The following is a 21,267-nucleotide window of genomic DNA, read 5'->3' as shown; positions in this document are numbered from 1 at the left end:
ACAAAGCAGTCTCATTTACGATAGCTACAGAAAAAAATACTTAGGCATAAACAACCAAAGAAGTGAAAGATCTCTACAATGAAAACTATAAAACATTGATTCAAGAAATTGAAGAGGTCACCAAAAAATGGAAAGCCATCTCATGTTCATAGATTGGAAGAATCAATATTGTTAAAATGTCCATACTACTTAAAGTGATTTACAGATTCAATGCAGTCCTTATCTACACACCAGTGAAGGCCAGGTGCTGTGTATCGCTCATGTGTATAATCCTAGCACTTTGAGAGGCCAAGGTGGGAGGATCACTTGAGCCCAGGAGTTTGAGTCAACCGAGGCACACAGTAAGACCCTGTCTCTTCAAAAAATAAAAAAATTAACCAGGAGTAGTGGTGCACACCTGTAATCCCAGCTACTCAGGAGGCTGAGGCAGAAGGATTAATTGGGCCCAGGAGGTAGAGGCTTCAGTGAGCCGTGATCACACCACTGCACTCCAGCCTGGGTAACAGAGGGAGACTGTGTCTCAAAAACAAAACAAAACAAACAAAAAAATACCAATGACATTCTTCACAAAAATATTTTTAAAAGTCCTAAAATTTATATGGAACAGCAAAAGACCCAGAATAGCCAAAGCTATCCTGATCAAACAGAAAAAAGCCATAGGCATCACAAACCTGATTTCAAATTATACTACAAAGCTATAGTAACCCAAACAGCATGGCACTAGCATAAAAACAGATACATAGACCAATGGAACAGAATAGAAAACCCGGAAACAAATCTATACATTTACAGTCAACTCTTTAATAAATGGTGCTGGAGGCCGGGTGTGGTGGCTCACACCTGTAATCTCAGCACTTTGGAAAGCCGAGGCGGGTGGATCACGAGGTCAGGAGATCGAGACCATGGTGAAACCCGGTCTCTATTAAAAATACAAAAAATCAGCCAGGCGTGGTGGTGGGTGCCTGTAGTCCCAGCTACTCGGGAGGCTGAGGCAGGAGAATGGCATGAACCTGGAAGGCGGAGCTTGCAGTGAGACCAGATCATGCCACTGCACTCCAGCCTGGGCGACAGAGTGAGACTCCATCTCAAATAAATAAATAAATAAATAAATAAATAAATAGTGCTGGAAAAACTGGATATCCATATGAAGAAGAATTAAACTATACCCCCATTTCTCACCATATACAAAAATCAAATCAAAATGGATTAAAGACTTAAGTGTAAGAACTGAAACTATGAAACCACTAGAAGAAAACATTGTGGAAATGCTTGAGGATGTTGGTCTGGGCAAAGATTTCTTGAGTAAGACCTCAAAAGCACAAGCAACCAAAGCAAAAATGGACAAATGCAATAATATCAAGGCAAAAACCTGCACAGCAAAGGAAACAATCCATAAAGTGAAGCGATAACCTACAGAATGGGAAAATATTAATACACACTAGTCAACTGACAAGGGATTAATAACCAGAATATGTAAGGAACTCAACTCACTGGTTTAAAAAAATCCAATTTAAAAATGAACAGGCATTTCTCAAAAGAAGGCATACAAAGGGCCAACAGGCATATGAATAAATAGTCAATATCACTAATCATCAGGGAAATACAAATCAAAACCACAGTGAGATTTCATCTCATCTCCAGTTAAAATGGCTATTATCAAAAAGACAGAAAATATCAGCAGTAATGTTTGGGAAGAAGGAAAAGAAATTAAAAAAATAACAAATGCTGGTAAGGATGCAGAGAAAGGGGGATGCTTGTATTCTGTTAATGGGAATATAAATTAATACAGTCACTATGGAAAACAATATAGAGATTCCTCAAAAAACTAAAAATAAAACTACCATATGATCCGGCAATCTCACTGATAGGTATATTTCCAAAAGAAAGGAATTCAGTGTATCAAAAAAATATCTGCACTCCCATGTTTATTGCAGCCCTATTCACAATAACGAAGATATGAAATCAACCCAACTGTCCATCAACAAATGAATGGATTTAAAAAATGTGGTATATGGGCCAGGCATGGTGGCTAATCCTAGCACTTTGTGAGGTCGAGGCAGGTGGATCACGAGGTCAGGAGAAGTTTGAGACCAGCCTGGCCAATGTAGTGAAATCCTGTGTTTACTAAAGATACAAAAATTAGCCAGGCGTGGTGGCTTGCGCCTGTAGTCCCAGCTACTCTTGAGGCTGAGGCAAAAGAATTGCTTGAACCCGGGAGGCGGAGATTGCAGTGAGCCAAGATTGCACCACTGCACTCCAGCCTAGGTGACAGAGCGAGACTTTGTCTCAAAACAAAAACAAAAACAAAAACAAAAAAGTGGTATATGTACACAGTGGAATATTATTCTGCCATAAAAAAGAATGAAATTCTGTCATTTGCAACAATATAGATGGAACTGGAGGTCATCGTTAAGTTAGATAAGGCAAACACAGAAAGATAAATGTCACATATTCTTACTCACGTGGAGTTAAAAAAATCGATATCAGAAAGGTAGTGAATGGAATGGTGTTTTTGAGAAGGTGGGAAGGGTAGTAGGGAGGAAGATATAAAGTAGGGTTGGTTAATGAATACAAAAATACAATTCCAGGCCGGGCGTGGAAGTTCATGCCTGCAATCCCAGACTTTGGGAGGCTGAGGCAGGCAGATCACTTGAGGCCAGGAGTTCAAGACCAGTCCGGCCAACATAGTGAAACCCCGTCTCTACTAAAAATACAAAAAAAAAAAATTATCTTGGTATAGAGGCAGGCACCTGTAGTCCCAGCTACTTGGGAGACTGAGGCAGGAGAATTGCTTGAACCTGGGAGGCAGAGGTGGCAGTGAGGCGAGATGGTGCCACTGCACTCCAGCCTGCGTGACAGAGCAAGACTCTGTCTCAAAAATCAAAACAAAACAAAATACAATTAGAATAGAAGAAATAAGACCTTGTGAGAGGTGAAGCTGGCTGGGCTTCTGGGTTGGGTGGGGACTTGGAGAACTTTTCTGTCTAGCTAAAGGATTGTAAATGCACCAATCAGCACTCTGTGTCTAGCTAAAGGTTTGTAAATGCACCAATCAGTGCTCTGTGTCTAGCTAATGAGGTGGGGACTTAGAGAACTTTTTTGTCTAGCTAAAGTATTGTAAATGCACCAATCAACACTCTGTGTCTAGCTAAAGGATTGTAAAAGCACCAATCAGCACTCTGTAAAACGCAGAAATCAGCGCTCTGTAAAATAGACCAAGCAACAGGATGTGGGTGGGGCCAAATAAGGGAATAAAAGCAGGCAACCAGAGCCAGTAGCGGCAACCCGTTTGGGTCCCCTTCCACGCTGTGGAAGCTTTGTTCTTTCGCTCTTCGCAATAAATCTTGCTGCTGCTCACCCTTTGGGTCTGCACTACCTTTATAAGCTGTAACACTCACCGAGAAGGTCTGCAGCTTCACTCCTGAGGCCAGCGAGACCACGAGCCCAGCAGGAGGAATGAACAACTCCGGATGCGCCGCCTCTATGAGCTGTAACACTCACCACGAAGGTCTGCAGCTTCACTCCTGAAGCCAGTGAGACCACAAACCCACTGGGAGGAATGAACAGCTCTGGACATGATGCCTTTAAGAGCTGTAACACTCACTGTGAAGGTCTGCAGCTTCACTCCTGAAGTCGGCAAGACCACGAACCCACCAGAAGGAAGAAACTCCGGACACATCTGAACAACTGAAGGAACAAACTCCGGACACACCATCTTTAAGAACTGTAACACTCACCGTGAGGGTCCATGGCTTCATTCTTGAAGTCAGCGAGACCAAGAACCCACCAATTCCAGTCACACTTGTACTTGGTAGCACAATAGGGTGAGTATAATTAAGTATAATTTATTGTACCTTTCAAAATAACTAAAAGAGTAGATTTGGAATGTTCCCAACACAAATAAATGATAAATGCTTGAGGTGATGGATATTCCATTATCCTGATTTGATCATTACACATTGTATGCTTGTATCAAAGTATCACATGTACCACATAAATTGTACAACTATTACCTATCCATAAAAATAGAAAATAAATAAAATGAATAAAGTGTAAAAATCACAGGCTCATTTTAACTGATGAGAAAAATACATTTCATAAAATTCACCATCTGTTAATGTTTAAAAATTATATCAAACTAGAATTAGAAGAAAAATTCCTCAATCTGATAAAGAGTAACTACAAAAAGTAAACTTCAGCAACCATCATATTTAACTGAAATTATTGAGTGCTTTCTTTCTATCAGAACTAAGATAAGGATGCCTGCTATTTTCACTTTTATTCAGCATTGTTCTTAAGGTTTTACCCAGTCCAATAATTCAAGAAAAAGAAGTTAAAAAACGGGCCGGGAGCAGTGGCTCACACCTGTAATCCCAGCACTTCGGGAGGCCAAAGTGGGTAGATCACCTGAGGTCAGGAGTTCAAGATCAGCCTAACCAACATGGAGAAACCCCATTTTTACAAAAAATACAAAATTAGCCGGCATGGTGGCGTGTGCCTATAATCCCAGCTACTCAGAAGGCTGAGGCAGGAGAATCGCTTTAACCCAGGAGGCGGAGGTTGCGGCGAGCCGAGATTGCACCATTGCACTCCAGCCTGGACAACAAGTGCAAAACTCCGTCTCAAAAAAAAAAAAAAAAAAAGAATTTAAAAAATAACTATCTGAAAGAAATCACTACACACACTACACATACTACATGATTGTGAATCTATAAATAAACTATAAGAATTATTAAGTTAATTAAGCAGAGTTGCTGTATGCAAGTATAAATACAAAATGTTAATTATTATGTCAATATGCCAGCATCAAACAACTAAAAATGAACATTAAAATATGCCATTTATAGCCGGGCGTGGTGGCTCACGCCTGTAATCCCAGAACTTTGAGGCCAAGGCAGGTGGATCACCTGAGGTCAGGAGTTCGAGACCAGCCTAGCCAACATGGTGAAACAACCCCGTCTCTACTAAAAATACAAAATTAGCCGGGTATGGTGGCATGTGCCTGTAATCCCAGCTACTTGGGAGGCTGAGGCAGGAAAATTGCTTGAACCTAGGAGGCAGAGGTTGCAGTGAGGCAGGATCGTGCCATTGCACTCCAGCCTGGGCAAAAAAGAGCGAAACTCCATCTCAAAAAATAAATAAATAAAAATTAAAATTAAAATACACCACTTATAAGGCTGGGTGCATTGGCTCATGCCTGTAATCCCAGCACTTTGGGAGGCCGAGGTGGGAGGATCACTTGAAGTTAGGCGTTCGAGACCAGCCGGGCCAACATGGCGAAACCCTGTCTCTACAATAATGCAAAGATTAGCCACGTGTGGTGGCAGGTGCCTGTAATCCCAGCTCCTTGGGAGGCTGAGGCATGAGAATCACTTGAACCCAGGAGGCAGAGGTTGCAGTGTGCCAAAATCATGCCACTGCACTCCAGCCTGAGTGACAGAGTGAAACGGTGTCTCAAAAAATATATATATAATATACATATATGTATGCCACTTATAAAATAAATAGAAAATAATTAGGAATAAATCCAATGAATGATATACCAGGTTTCTACATAGAAAACTATAAAACATCAAAAAATTTTAATAAGACTTCAACTAGTGAAGGGATATACCATATTCATGGATCAAAAAATTTAATATTATAAAGACTTTCATATTAATTGATGGACAGATTTAATGTAATCCCAGTAAGAATTCCAGCAGGGTTTTTTTGGTGGAATTTATAAAGTTATCCTAAAGTTTATGTGGAAATATAGAAGTTCAAGAATAGCCAAGGCTCACGCCTGTAATCCCAGCACTTTGGGAGGCCGAGGCAGGCAGATCACGAGGTCAGGAGATTGAGACCATCCTGGCTAATGCGGTGAAACCCCGTCGCTACTAAAAATACAAAAAATTAGCCGGGCGTAGTGGCGGGCGCCTGTGGTCCCAGCTACTCGGGAGGCTGAGGCAGGAGAATGGCGTGAACCTGGGAGGCGGAGCTTGCAGTGAGCCGAGATCACGCCGCTGCACTCCAGCCTGGGCGACAGAGCAAGACTCCATCTCAAAAAAAAAAAAAAAAAAAAAGAATAGCCAAGGCAATCTTGGGGAAGATGAGAGGCATGAAAGACTTATTCTACCAAATATCAAAACTTATTGCAAAGTTACAGGAAATGGAAACAGGGTGCAAGTGGCAGAAAGACAGACTAATGGACAAATGGAAAAGAATGGAGATTCCAGAACAACACACACATATTAGATAGACAATGGATTAATAATAAAAGTGGGAACATAATAGTGTTTTCGGTACATGATGCTGGATTGATTGAATATCCATACAGAAAAAAAAGGGAAACTTGACCTCACATCATACCTGAAAATCAATTCCAGGTGGAACAACATTGCCAGAACTACATTGCCATTCACCACAATTCATCTAAATTAATTAAAAGTAAATAAAATTTAAAATTCATTTCATCGTATGTACTATTTCAGACAAGATTGACACAATTATTTTGGAAAACTGACAATATCTGTAAAATATTTCAGGGTGGTATGGCCGTAGACCATATGTAGTATTTCAATTGCTCAATAGCCATATGTGGCTAGTGCTATTTCAAGCGCTCAATAGCCATTCAGTGGCTACATGTTGGACAATGCAGGTATCAAATATTTCCATTATTGCAGAAAGTTCAAGTGGACAGTGCTTGCTGTTCTAGAAGATATAAGATAGAATATCTTTAAGACTGGGTAAAACAAAATTTGTTATAAGGGATTTTAAAAAGGCACTAATATTTATTTTGTTTTTACAATTTTATCATTATTTTAATCAAGTAACTTAGCTGTTTGAAACAAATCCTTAAGACAGTTCAATAGAACAAAATGAAGAATTACTCTATTAGGATAACCTGTGAACCAAGTTCAGATTATGTGAATTTGAATTCCATTGGAAGTTTGGCACCAGACTGAACACTGTTCTAAGTCAAAATTTTTAGTGTTCTAGAAGCCCTGAACATGTTTTCTCTCAGATTAAAAGTAGAAGCTTTATAACAGAACCTCATTAGCTTGACACTGAGTATGTTGAATGCAACTTAGCTTAGGTCACCAGTATCTCCTATAAAATTCCAGTTAGTGAAAGCAAATCAGCCTTGAGGCAAAGAATTTGAAACCTAGGCAACATGCGGGTTTGAAGAAAAAAAATCCTCTTTGGTGTGACAAACCACATTCCCTCCAGGTATATGGCTCCAGCTCCACTCGCACCCGAATCTATCAAAGGCAGCTGGAGACCAATTCTTGTCTCTCTAGTAAGATTGCTAGATTTCAGTTCCTTAAAATATCAAGCCAACAAGGTTTTATTACATCAAATGTTTGTATCATTTCAATGTGAAATTTTTTTATGCCTGTTTGTTATTAAGGTCTCATTATCTGTGAGATAAGTCACAAAAAAAGAGGTGAATGGTATAAGCCACTGCTCCAAAATTAACCCTATCAATTCTCGATTTCCACTGTGCACTTTGTGAAAAGCCGTAACTGCCAACAGGTTTAACCTTTACTCAAACACAGTCAGAATCCATATTGAGTTTAGATCAGGCAAGGAGTTCATAAGGAAGTTATCAACTCTTGTATGTCCAAATCTAAAGCCCTGCGTGGGCTCTGTCAGGTCCTTGTCACCCGCACTCCGGTGGCCATCAGACTTCTTGGGTGCCTGTCTATATTCAATGTGAAGTAAAAAATATCCCAAGTGTTATACCAAAATAGAGGCTGTAACTTAGAAGTATACTTTTAGCTTTCTTTTTAAATAAGACATTCTGGAGGAAAAAAGAAAGAAAGAAAGAAAGAAAATCAAGTTTGAAACACAGCTAACACTTATTTTGGCAAGATAGCAACCAAATCTAAAAAGCATAAACTAGGTGTCCAAATGTAAAAGGCATTAAAGAACAAACCACAGGGGGGGAAATTAAAGCCACACTGAACGAAAAGATACAGTATGTCTAACATTTTGGAATTGTAATTTAAACCTTAAGGGCAAAAGCTGAAAAATTATTCTTAGGTTGCTAGTAAGTGCACCCTTCCCTGTTTCTCCCAAATAAAATCAGTTTATTGTTTAATTGCACCCCAAAGCAAGTTCTCTCAGTACAAAGTAACTACTACATACACACAAAATGCTTGTTAATGTAATAATTTCCCTGGCTTATCCAACGTGCAATGTACATGACTTCAAAAACTACAATTTGGGGCAAGTGTACATGAAATGAGAAAACAGCTCTCCAAGTTTCAAAACCTGCTCTTACATTATTTATAGGACACTCAGATCATATTTACTTCTTGGTAAGATGTTGCACTGTCATTTGATTATCAGTCTACCCCACAATGTACATTACCAGATGCCAATTTGAGGGATGCCAATTTGAGGGACTAGAGATAAACCTTTAGTACTGTATTTCTTAATCGGCAGAATAAAGTAATTACAATTAAGTTTGCTTTACATCCTGTTGAAGACCTCTTTACAGCCTGAGGACCTAACACTATCTAGCAGGCTCCAAGAAATGCTCATCAGGTGAAATGATGGCACAACATTTAAAAAAAGGAACCAGTTACTTCAGCTTAAGTCATTCAGAGCCAAACATCTGAAGAATGACCAAAATCAAATCTTTATTTTTATAACTGTATAAATGTGATCCAAATGAAAAGGCACTAATCTTAAAAGCTTGAACATTTGGACTTCATTAGATTAGAAACTGCTTTTCAACAAATAACAATATATATTAAAGAGCATGACAATGCAAGACACAGAATGGGATGGGCCAGGATTGGGGTGAGGCAAGTGAGGCTCTTGCCTTGGACACAGTTCTTTAAGGGGGTGACAAAAAACTCAGTAATCAGGAGAAATAAACATTTGATGCAATATTTTAAAAAATCAAATTTAATGCAAAAAAATCCATGGTGAACAAAATATCAAAATCTAAAATAAAGACAGGAATCAGGATTTTTATTTTTTCTTTTGCCTGAAGCTCCAGTGTGACTCGACATAGCCTTGTGGGAGATGACATTTGCAACATGTACACAACAAAGGGCTCATATCTATATTTAAAGAACTCTTATAGGTCAATAAAAATGTCGGACAACCTAGTAGAGAAATGGGTTCAAAATCTGAACAGATATTTCTCAAAACAGGATAGTCAAAAGGCCAATAAATATGTAAAAAGATGCTAAACGTCATTAGTCTTCAAGGAATAAAAATTAAAATAAAGAAGCATTCCACTATACACCCATCAAAATGGCTAAATGTAAAAGACAGACAATACCAACCACTGATGAGGATGTAAGAAAAAACAAATCTCAGACATTGCTGGTGGGAGTGTAAAATGATACAATCATTTTGGAAAACTGACAATATCTGTAAAAGCGGAACACACATGTCCTATGATTCAGCAATTCTACTTCTAGATAGAAATGCACTCATATGTTCTTTAAAAAAAAAAAGTATTCACAGATGTTCCTAATGCTTCTGTTCAGTAATAGCCCCCAACTGCAAACACTCCATGTGTCCATCAATAAGACAATGGATAAATAAACTGTGGCATTTATCCATGTAAATTGTAGATAAATAAATTGTGGATAAACAAATAGATAAACAAATTGTGGTATTAATTCATGTAATACCACACAATAATGAGAACAAATAAAATATTACCATATACAACATAAATGAATCTCACAAACTTAATATTAAGCGAAAGAAGCCACGCATAAAAACACCTACACACACATATAAAGCCCCCAAACAGGCAAAATTTAATGTATGGTGTTAGAAGTCAGGTTAGTGACTAACTTTGGTAAGAAAAAGGGACATGAAGGGGGAATGAGGAGGCTTCTGGGTGCTGGTAATGCTCTGTTTCTAGATCTAGATTCTAGTTTTCTGGGCGTGTTCACATAGTGAAAATTCATCAATATGAACACTTTTCTGTAACTGTATTTTAAATCAATAAAAACTTAAAAGAAAATAAGGGGCTAGGCATGGTGGCTCAGACCTGTAATCCCAGCACTTTGGGAGGTTGAGGTGGGAGGTTCACTTGAAGTTAGAGACCAGCCTGGGCAACACAGCAAGACCCTATCTCTACAAAAAATTTAAAAATTAGCTGGGCATGGTGGTGTGTGCCTGTAATCCTAGCTACTTGGGAACCTGAGGGGGAGGATCACTTGAGCCCAGGAGTTCAAGGCTGCAGTGAACGATGATCACACCACTGCACTGCAGCCTGGGTGACAGAGGGAGATCCTGTCTCTGAAAAATAAATACATACATACATACATAAATACATAAAAAAGAAAATAAAAGTGTATCCAGGCCATTTAGGAGCCCAGGAAAATGGAAGATGAGGATTTAAAACGTTAAGCAATGACCGGGCTCGGTGGCTCACGCCTGTAATCCTAGCAGTTTGGGAGCCCGATGTCGGCAGATCACCTGAGGTCAGGAGTTCAAGCCCAGCCTGGCCAACATGGTGAAACCCCGTCTCTACTAAAAATACAAAAATTAGCTGGGTGTGGTGGCATGTAGCTGTAGTCCCGGCTACTTGGGAGACTGAGGCATGAGAATCGCTTTAATTTATTTACCATTGAGGAAATGCAGAAGCAGATCCTGGAGGCGGAGGTTGCGGTGAGTTGAGATCACGCCACTGCACTCCAGCCTGAGTGGCAGAGTGAGACTCCGTCTCAAAAAAAAAAAAAATTAAGCAATCAAGTAAAAAAGTTAGCTACCACAACATCAAGGGTCTGACCCCATTCTCTCTTCCCCAGCTATGGCAAATACTTTTAACCTGTCATGGTATCTACAAGAATTCTTGCTAGTAGAGGAGGCGAGTCTTTGTTTTCCCATTTGATTCATAGGAAGATGGAACCCCTGAGGCGGTCAATATGTAGATTAAAGTCTCACAGGTAGTTATACGCAGATGCAAGCCTGACTCTGGTCTCTTAATTCCTGATTATGAGCTTGGTGCACTACAGCCAGTTGTCAGGCTGCATGACCTTGCGGAGTCTGGGTTCCAAGCAATGAATGCCTTCACTAGGAGCCAGCAAGTTTTTCTCTGTGTCCCTAATTTATAATAATGCTGAGGATGAGAAATTTGTCCCTAACTTATAGAAATGCCAAGGACTAGGTATCTGCTTTAAGTCAGTTCTACCATGAAATAAGCAGATACCCACTCAGTGGTCACTGCGTACACTTCCCTGGACACACACGGGGTGTAGCTACAGGACATAAGGAGGCAATTTTACATAAATACTTTTCCTCTTTCTAAAAGCCCAATTACTGACTGTATTGAACAAGTCCTGAAGGCACTTGAGAGGAGGCTAACCCGAAGGAAGAGTGAAAATGCGTAACACCTGGGATCCCGTCTAGTACAGCTACTTCTTTTTTTCTATTTTTGAGACGGAGTCTTGCTCTGCTGCCCAGGCTAGAGTGCAGTGGCACGATCTCTGCTCACCGCAACCCCCGCCTCCTGAGTTCCAGCAATTCTCCTGCCTCAGCCTCTAGAGTAGGCACCCGCCATCACACCTGGCTAATTTTTGTATTTTTAGTAGAGACAGGGCTTCACCATGTTGGCCAGGCTGGTCTCAAACTCTTGACCTCGTGATCCACCTGCCTTAGCCCCCCAAAGTGTTGGGATTATAGGCGTGAGCCACTGCACCTGACCTGCTATGGCTATTTCTAAACAAGCCAAGAGAATCACACTTCTCATCCTTCCATCTTTTAAACAAGATTCAAATTGTGGGTTTGAATTAAAAAAAAAAAAAAAAGAATGTTTAAGTTCAGTATTTTTGCTTCAAGCTGATTCTTCTGAAAAATACCTGAATGTCAAATCCATAAGCACAAGTTTGGGGAACAGATGGAGACGGAACTGGTGACTCTCTAGCAGGCAATTTATAGCTGGATCCTACCTTTGTGGTGATGATCAGAGGGGCGTATGCCCTCCATAACACTCCCATTCTTCATCTTTTTCCTCAAGACAGCTGCCCTGTGAGCAAAATGCAGACCTCTAAGGGCTCTAGGGAGTACTTCACCCCTCAGAACCGGCTACGCAGGTATGGGAACTAATTACAGACTCTAGCTTTATAGTTCTTTCCAATTTCTTCCCAAAATCTGAATAAATCTCCCCAACACAACCAAAGTCAGGTTTCTCTCAACTCACAGTCTCTTTGTGTACATTTCCCCTATGAATCGTACTCTTTTTTATTTCAAAGATGACGTCCCGCCCGCATCTCCTCCCAGACATCTGAACTTTTTGTTTCCTATTTTCTATAAGAAATCTTCCTTTTCAGCCGGGCGCGGTGGCTCACGCCTGTAATCCCAGCACTTTGGGAGGCCGAGGAGGGTGGATCATGAGGTCAGGAGATCGAGACCATCCTGGCTAACACAGTGAAACCCCTTCTCTACTAAAAATACAAAAAATTAGCTGGGCGTGGTGGCGGGCGCCTGTAGCTACTCGGGAGGCTGAGGCAGGAGAATGGCGTGAACCCGGGGGGCGGAGCTTGCAGTGAGCCGAGATCACGTCACTGCACTCCAGCCTGGGCGACACAGCGGGATTCCGTCTCAAAAAAAAAAAAAAAAAAAGAAAGAAAGAAATCTCCCTTTTCAATGAGAGTTCTGGCTCTGGTTCCTCATCTCTTTTGCCCAACTCTTGGCTCCTTTTATTTCTCCGTGCCGGACTGTAATGGCATCTTTGCTAGAATGCTTACCCATAGGCAGAAGTGCTTGGAAGAGAAACACTCATAGTGGAACCAAGATATGGCAAGTTTTATGTTATTTTAACTTTGAAGTTTCCTGCAGGCTGTCTCAAAGAAGCAGAAACAGGCCCTTTCCCAGACTGCCTTCCAACCCAGAGCCAGTTACAATATATGGGGGTTATGGGGGTTACTGCGCTGGACAGTAAAATAGACTATTAAAAGTAATTGTTCCTCACTCGAGCTACTCCAGCAAAAAAAACAAAAAAACAAAAAAAACAAACAAAAAAAAGGTAATTGTCTCAATTTTGGCTATACCTGTCCTTATGTACTTGAATTTGCAAGAGCTCCAAAGCAACAGAGTCTGGTATATTCTGTTTTTTCAAAGCCCCAACCTGACAGAGGCTGAAACCAAATCCTTCAACCTGCAATTTGTCACTTTTAGGTAAATGTCGGTCAGCTTTCTTACATCTGTCTAACAGTATGTTGGAGTGACCAAATCAAAGGGCTGTAATGGGCCCACCATTCCTGGTAATTATCTTTGCATGGGGCCATCCTGCTGAGGGTTGTGCCTAAAGTGAAGCCATCAGCGTAAGTGCCCTGATCCTCAATGAGATCCCTGTGGCTTGAGGAGAGGAGACACAGATGCACTCCTTACCTTCATCGTGGATCAGATTCTTCCTCATTTTCACAGAGCCACTTGGCCAAAGGAACCATCTTATTCTCAGGGCTCAGCTCAGTTGGGAGACTCCCAGCCAAACGCTTCCAGGGCCTGGTTCCATTTACGCCCTGGGTTTGCTCTTTCCATTGCCCGTGTTGTCAGCTCAGTACAACATGGCTGCTCCTTCCATGAGGAGCAGCTCAGTAGGGTTCTGCATTCCTACAGCTCAGTAGGGCTCTGCATTCTGGCACAGTGAAGGGTACAGACCTGCAGCCTTTTTTTTTTTTTTTTCTGGTACCTTCTCAGCTGCCTGTCTACAAGGCATGGGCAGTGGCCAGCAACTACAACAATAATTTAGGCACTTAAACACTTTTGAAAATTCTGCACCCAAGCAAGAAACTGTGATTCTGAAACTCCAATTAGCAGAATGTACCAGGCAAAAATCATCCAGGCACATTGGCTTTCAGAAAGTTTTACTATAGAAGAAGCAAATAAACAACAACAACAAAAAAAATAAGGAGATGAGGAAGGAGGGGGATGGAGAAAGAGGAAAAAGAGGAGGAGAAGTCAAGCCCATAGATGTATCACTGTAGCATAGATATTGTACTGTACCAAAGCACCCGCTCAGAAAGTGAAAGAAATTTCTTCTTCCCTCCCTGGAGCTCACCTCTCTCTATACAGGGCCCTGTTCCAGGAAATCGTCAGTGGCTGCTCTCTGTGGTCAATAATAGATAATTCCAGATCAAAAGAAGTGTTCTGAAGTCAAGACGTAGTTTTTAGATCAATGGTTTTACAAGTGGAATCTGGGGGTCTCTGGTGGGCCTGCAAAATTCCTTCCAGTCGTTCAGTGGGCTGAGTCGAAATGCAAGCGTGTTGGGTGGTTCTTTCCTTTTTTTTTTTCCCTTTGAAACATATTTTCCACTGCAGATTTGAATGCACCAAAGCAAATATTTTTGAAAGGAGCTATAAATAATCACAAGGGATTCAGCAAAAACACCTCAAAGGTGTTTTTTGTTTGCTTGTTTGTTTATTTAATCTAGTAAATAGGTGAGACTCTTGTTCTGCTTAAGTAGTCTAAAGACTAAAAATTTCGAGACTCACCAGATTAAAAGATGAAAAGATGAACCTTGCAAAGTGCATCTTTTTCAGGGGAAGAAAGTAAGATTTTTTTCTTCTCTGGGTTTCCCATTTCCCAGTGTCATTTATTCCTGGTTCTCTCTCTCAGCACTGCTTTCTAGTTCAGGCCCACAGCTTGGAGTCAGGAGCAGCCACTATCAAAAATAATCCCTCTCTGCTGCCACTGGTATATTTATTTAGGGTTTTCCTCCAGGGAGCAGAAGTTCAGTTGTGGGGTAAAGGGGATATTAAATGTGGCTGCAGCTTGGGGAGATCTGTTTTTCTTTTTTCTTCATTCTAGTCCCATGGGAAGAGTTAACCTCAGGAAACTCTGGGCTGCTGGAGAAGAGTTTTGTGAGTTATCTAATAACCTGGTTGTCGGCCACATGGCACAACAAAGCTGTCCAGACATTTAGGTTCCTCGGTTGCCATGAGATAAAAATTTGCACTTATGCCTGCATCTACTTTTCCCTTTCTAACAGAGTAACATGCACATTTGGCTATTTGTTGGACTGATTTGCACGGCCATAGTTTCCTAGAAGGATTTTAAAACAGACTGGGCTGCGTACACTGCAGATAAACAGTTTGGAAGCTGTACATTAAAATGAACTTAGAGGTCTCTAGTTGGATTTTGGTGAAGTGTTTGCAACACCATTTACCTATCTGGATAATTCTGTCATGTACGAAGTACTCTCCAATAATTCAGATGTCCAATAATGCAGATCCTGTATTACCCATATGCTGTTAGCCCTTTCAATTCTTTGTGCAGGCTTACCTAGAAATAAAGGAAAAAATGTTCTCCCCACCTTGCTTGATAAGATAACAACAATGTGTTTGGTTTTTAATGTAACTGGAAAAAAAAAAAAGATGGAAGAAAAAAAGGCCAATTCCAACATCTGGATGAAATTTATTATATACCTCTCTGGGACCCCCTGGTTCCTGAATGATTTGGCTTATTATCCCTTTTCCAAGTCTTCAGAGACTCAATGACTCGAATGTCAGGGAATGATACTTTGCTGCCGGATACTACAAAGTTGGTTTAAAGAGGTTGTAGAAATGCTGTAGCTGTAACCAAGCTCCTCATAGGGGGAGGTGGGGCAGCACATGCCATGTAAGCATGCTCACATATTTCTGTGTGGATACCCAGTTGGAAAGTTATTTGCCACTTCTGGAGAAGCTGGAAGTTGTCGACTATACAGACAGATAAAGAGAGGGGTTGGTTAATGGGTACAAAAATACAGTTAGATACAAGGAATAAGATCTAGTGTTGGGTAGCACAAAAGGGCAACTATAGTTAACAATAATTTATTACATATTTCAAAATAAAAGCGTAGAATTGGAGTATTCCTAACACAATGATAAACGCTTGAGGTGATGGATATCCCAATTACCCTGAGTTGATCATTATATATTTTATGCATGTATCAAAATATCACATGCACCTTATAAAATGTACAACTATTATGTATCCATAAAATTTTTTTTAATGTTTTAAAGCTTGGGGGATCCAAGTTTGCTGCTTACTTCCAACCTGATGCATCACCAATCTGAGGCAGGCCCCAAACTGTGGCAACAAGGTATGAGGTAAGCACCACTTTAGTGCAGGGAGGGTAACCTGGTTGAGAAATTGGCTGATTTTCTGTAGTGTCTGCCATTTCTGTTCTTCACAAAAGAATAGACCATTCCTATCTTCCTCCACACTCACAATCCCAAAGGGTAACCAGGGCTTTTTGTTCTGGAGATCAGGCTTTCTCTCATCTCAGGAAAAAAAAAAAAAAAGAAGAAGAAAAAAAAGGAAAGGAAAAAGAGAAAGAAACAAAGAAAAGAAATTGAGCTGCGTGTGGTGGCTCATGTCTATAATCTCAGGAGATTGAGGCAGGAGGAGCACTTGAGCCTAGGAGTGAGCTATGATCACACCACTGCACTCCAGCTTCGGCAAGAGAGCGAGACGCTGTTTCAAAAAAGAAAGAGGCCAGGAGCAGTGGCTCATGCCTGTAATCCCAGCACTTTGGGAGGCCAAGGTGGGTGGATCACCTAAGGTCGGGGGCTTGAGACCAGCCAACATGGAGAAACTCCGTCTCTACTAAAAATACAAAATTACCTGGGCTTGGTGGCTCATGCCTGTAATCCCAGCAACTTGGGAGGCTGAGGCAGAAGAATCACTTGAATCTGGGAGGCAGAGGTTGTGGTGAGCCGAGATCGGGCCATTGCACCATGGGCAACAAGAGCGAAACTCCATCTCCAAAAAAGAAAAAAAAAGAAAGAAATCAGGCCAGGCACAGTGGCTCACGCCTGTAATCCCAACACTCTGGGAGGCCGAGGCAGGTGGATTACCTGAGGTCAGGGATTTGAGACCAGCCTGGCCAACATGGTGAAACCCCGTCTCTACTAAAAATAGAAAAAATTAGCTGGGCATGGTGGTGGGCACCTGTAATCCCAGCTACTCAGGAGGCTGAAGCAGGAGAATCGCTTGAACCTGGGAGGCAGAGGTTGCAGTGAGCTGAGATTGTGCCATTGCTCTCCAGCCTGGATAGCAAGAGTGAAACTCTGTCAAAAAAAAAAAAAGAGAGAGGAAGGAAGGAAAGAAAGAGGGAGGGAAGGAAGGGAGGGAAGGAAAGAAAGCGAAGAAAGAAATCAACAAGCTTTTGTTTTAAAAAATTAACCCAGTCTTAGAGGCAATAAAACTGTTTTGTCTGAGAGGAGGAAGGATTTGTAGGATTAGAAGAGGGCAGAGGAGAATTTCCTGAGCCTGGCTTTGAGGCATGGTGCTGAGGAGCACTGCAGCCTCCTTTTGTGGCCAGGTCCTGCTCCAGGCCTCCCACAGACCGCTGGGACCAGAGGGCCTTCAATGGGGATGACAGTGTGCTCAGGGAGGTAAGCAAAGGCACTGCTGATCCCGAGCCTCAGCAGAGGTCTTCATGCCATAGAGACACCTGGAGAAAGGGTCGTAGAATTGTTTTGGGCAAAGAGCGCCAGGGGTGACAGGCACCCTCAACTAAGAGACATCTTCCCCCCAATATGTGTAAGCTCCTGATAAAGGACCAAGATTGGATTTGCTACTCATTGTTGGATGGAAGCCAAGGGTATTTAATTTAGAAAATTAAAGAAATGTGACATTTCCACCACCTGTATGTCAGGGAACAAAGTAATACCTGTTTAACACCAGGCTCCACACTTTCCTTTAAAGTCTTTTAGGTTTCCTGGCTCAAAGAAGCCTCCAGCTTGATTTGTTGAACTGTGCCTCTCAGGAGCTGAAGGCAGGCAGTGTTCCAGGATATGTGCATATGGGGGTGCATGCTGCTCTGTGAAGGAGCTTTGCACTTGGGCCCCATTCCAGTCCCTCCCTTACCAATTCAATAGGAGCCTGAGTCAATGGTGGACTCAGACAAAGACATTCCCTGAAAAAGAGAGGAAAGGAAGCTGGGCAGAAGTTGCATGCAGGACTGGGATTGATCAGGATTGGGGCTCCCGAAGCCTTGCTGCGAAACACATCCTCAAGTCTGCGCTGCCTCCCGGTGGCCACACCAGAGCTCAGCTCTGCACTTGGTATGGAGAAAAGACTGCATGGGATGTGTGTGTTTCTTCCAGCTGGAGCTCTTTGGAGACTCATTAGAAACCTTGATGAGATACAGAATTCCGAAGGAAGAGGAAGCCTTAGTGAGGAAGGGGGTGAGTTCTGTTTACTCTGAAGTATCTGTGGAATACACTGAAATATAGATATCTAGGAATCTGTCAAAATAAAAATCTAAAGGTCAGGAGAGAGATCTAAACTAGACACGCAGATAGGAGTGTTATTATCATATACGTAGTAATTAAAACCAGGGGAACAGATGAGATCACCCAGGGAAAATGGGAATAGAGACAAGGGCTGAGTTCCAAGGACTACACTCTAGAGTGGGCGGAAAGGTTTGGTGATATCATCTTATGTATTTTTCTGGGGCTTTGGAATTTCTCAACTCATTATCATACTCATTATCTTTCATACTCATTACCTTAATTCTCATCTGGGAGGTTCTGTAAAATACCTGGTAAAACGAGGTGTGACTGGGATGATGCCAACACTGCAAGAAATCCAATCTGTCGGACAGGCAGGAGGTGGGGCCTGGACACAGTGTCACAAGGGATAGTGATTCCAAATGGTAGGCTTGAAGCCCCAGGTTAGCATCACACGGAATGACTCCTAAGAGCACTTGAAGCTCTTGCCTAGGCTATTGGTGAAGAGCATAGCTGGTCCATGGCGCTGGGTTAGAAAGGCTGTTGCGGGACAGTGGCCGACCTGACAAAAGCTCTGCAGCGGGAGCTTATCTCCAGAAGCAGATGCAGCCTGCCTGCCTCTGCGTGTCCTACAGGCAGCAGTCCACCGGACCGAGCTGAGGAATGGTCTTCCCAACTGGGAAGACAGGCATCCTTTCCAGAGACAGAAATATGGCAGCCAGAGTACTTGCTCCTTTCTGAGTGACTGGGGTTGGTGGGAGACATGAAGGCTGACCTGACCCTACAAGGAGGTCTGTAAGGCAGAGGGGTAGAATGCAAGGCAGAGATAAATGCAATGAGGTGACTCCTTTGGTAGAGTCCCCACTTCCTTCAATTGGTCTCACCTACTCTGAACGTACTTCCTCCCATAGTATTTCAGAGTTTCCCTGTGTTATAATGTGTTATTGTGCACCTATTCACATGCTCCCTTGAGTTCCTCAGGCTGTTCATCCGTGTGGCTTCTCCAGGGTTTGCCTAATACTTAGGGGGAGCAGGGCCAGATGTGGTGGCTCATGCCTGTAATCCCAGCACTTTGGGCGGCCGAGGTGGGCGGATCTCCTGAGGTCGGGAGTTTGAGACCAGCCTGACCGACATGGAGAAACCCCGTCTCTACTAAAAATACAAAATTAGCCGGGCGTGGTGGTGCATGCCTATAATCCCAGCTACTCAGGAGGCTGAGGCAGGAGAATCACTTGAACCCGGGAGGCAGAGGTTGCGGTGAGCCAAGATCACACCACTGCACTCCAGCCTGGGCAACAAGAGCAAAACTCCGTCTCAAAAAAAAGAAAACAAACCTTAGGGGGAGCAGTTAAGCTACCCACATGGCCAGAGGTTCTAGGCACTGGACCGTGGCTCTGCTCCTTATTGCTTGAGGTTTTGTTTAACCTCCCTGAACCTCAGTTTTCTCATCTGAAAAATGCCTCACGGTCGTTGTGAGAATTAGAGAATACTCAAAAAGTCTAAATGACAGCACTCGATAGCGTCATTATTGTGACAGTTTCATCTACTACAAATATATTATCCTGTCTTTTTAGAAATTTCCACCATTAAAATGACTCTTTAGGTTAAAGATCTCAGAGCCCTATCATAATGCTTATAGGGAGAAGTATGGTTCTTATTATATTATTGGTCATTATCATGATCCTGAATTGGTTTAGGTAAAGTAGAGGGCAGGAATGGGTCACAAATAGTAATTTTGTTTGGGCTCCGGGTGGGGGAAAGAAGTGTCTCCCAAACTTCAGTCATTTGAATAGCAACGTCAGGATTTCAACCATATCCCCAACCCAGCTATATTATTATTTACTCAATATTTTTCTTTAAATCAACTAATAACTTTTTCAAAGCTTAAATACATTTGTGTAAATTGGAAAATTTATAGCATGTTACTGTCATTTTTCATAAACAGAATATAATCCTAGAAAAAATTAATAATACAATGTCAATAAATTCTAAATAACTACTGTTACCAGGAGAACACTCCAGGCCTGAGGTCTATTTTCTTGATTAAAAAGGAATATGTTAAAAGGGAATAAGTTTTGGAATACGTTAATGATACATCAACCCCCACTGAGACTTTCTTCTAGATGAATCCAGGCTTGAAAGCAAATTAAAAAGGAAATTACTTTTCCATGATGTGATAATCTTATGCTTGTCCATCTACCGCCTAAAGTCATCTTCTGTTTAACTTAAACCATCTCACATACCACCAGCAGTACATGTTCTAAGCTTTCGGAGACAAAAGGGCTGAAAGCAGGCTAATGAGTTCCCCAAGTAAACTGAAAAAACTAAACTGGCCAACTTCACCTCCTTTACGATTTTGTGTAAATGCTCTACCATCTTGTGTATAATTTCGTCTTTGTATCCCCTTTGGGAACTAGGATAGAATGGCACACATAAATATGCTCAATAAATATCGGGATGCTGGGTATGGGTAAAATGGTAGCAGAACAAGTCGATCCGAATAGGACCCTGGAAGTGCGAGGGGAAGATGGGTTTTCTGAAATACACTCCCTCATCTCCCACAGCCAAACAATAACAGGCTCAGCCTGAAGTCTAAACAAGATGTGGAAATGCCATACACAGCAGAGGAGAATTGGTTCTAAGGACTGAACTATATGAATAATAGTTATTTCTCTCCTTTTGGACTTGGAGATCTGGCTTTTCATAAATAACTATATTTACTCTTGTAATGGTCCTGCCCCATTTTCAAGTGATGGAGTAACTCCGAAGTATCTTTCCCTCTTAAAGGTCATTTACAGTAAGTGATGTGCTTCAGGAGTGTCTTGCACTGAACTGAAAACAAACCATCAAGGAACACTCCTCACCTGCCATATCCAAAAGGCACTCTAGGTTTGTATCCACTGTAATATATCTTCTTGATTTTGTACAGATAACATTAGCAATGGATACATAACATCTGTCACTGCCATTTATAAAATAAAATATCTGAGTCTCTCAAAGGCAGTTTAGGAAATTCAGGATCCTCCTAAGAGAAAGACGAAAACACCATCAGTAGATTCTCAGCCCCAGGACAGGCCAGCT

At 41.7% G+C, this 21,267-nt stretch overlaps 1 protein-coding gene across 1 annotated transcript in view; it reads right to left on the bottom strand.

Moving 5' to 3' along the window:
* The window catches only part of ASIP (agouti signaling protein), a 69,652-nt gene extending 55,430 nt beyond the window's left edge, over positions 1 to 14,222 (bottom strand). The window contains exon 1 of the mRNA XM_054674289.2: positions 14,024 to 14,222. The gene's annotated coding sequence lies outside the window, so the exon portion shown is untranslated. The remainder of the gene's footprint in view (positions 1 to 14,023) is intronic.
* Between the last annotated feature and the right edge of the window lie 7,045 nt (positions 14,223 to 21,267).

Source organism: Pan troglodytes, chromosome 21, assembly GCF_028858775.2.
Source record: "Pan troglodytes isolate AG18354 chromosome 21, NHGRI_mPanTro3-v2.0_pri, whole genome shotgun sequence".
In the NCBI taxonomy this organism is placed as follows: Eukaryota; Metazoa; Chordata; class Mammalia; order Primates; family Hominidae; genus Pan; species Pan troglodytes.
The sequence above is the reverse complement of the archived record's forward strand: the minus strand, read 5'-3'. Positions and strand labels throughout refer to the sequence as shown.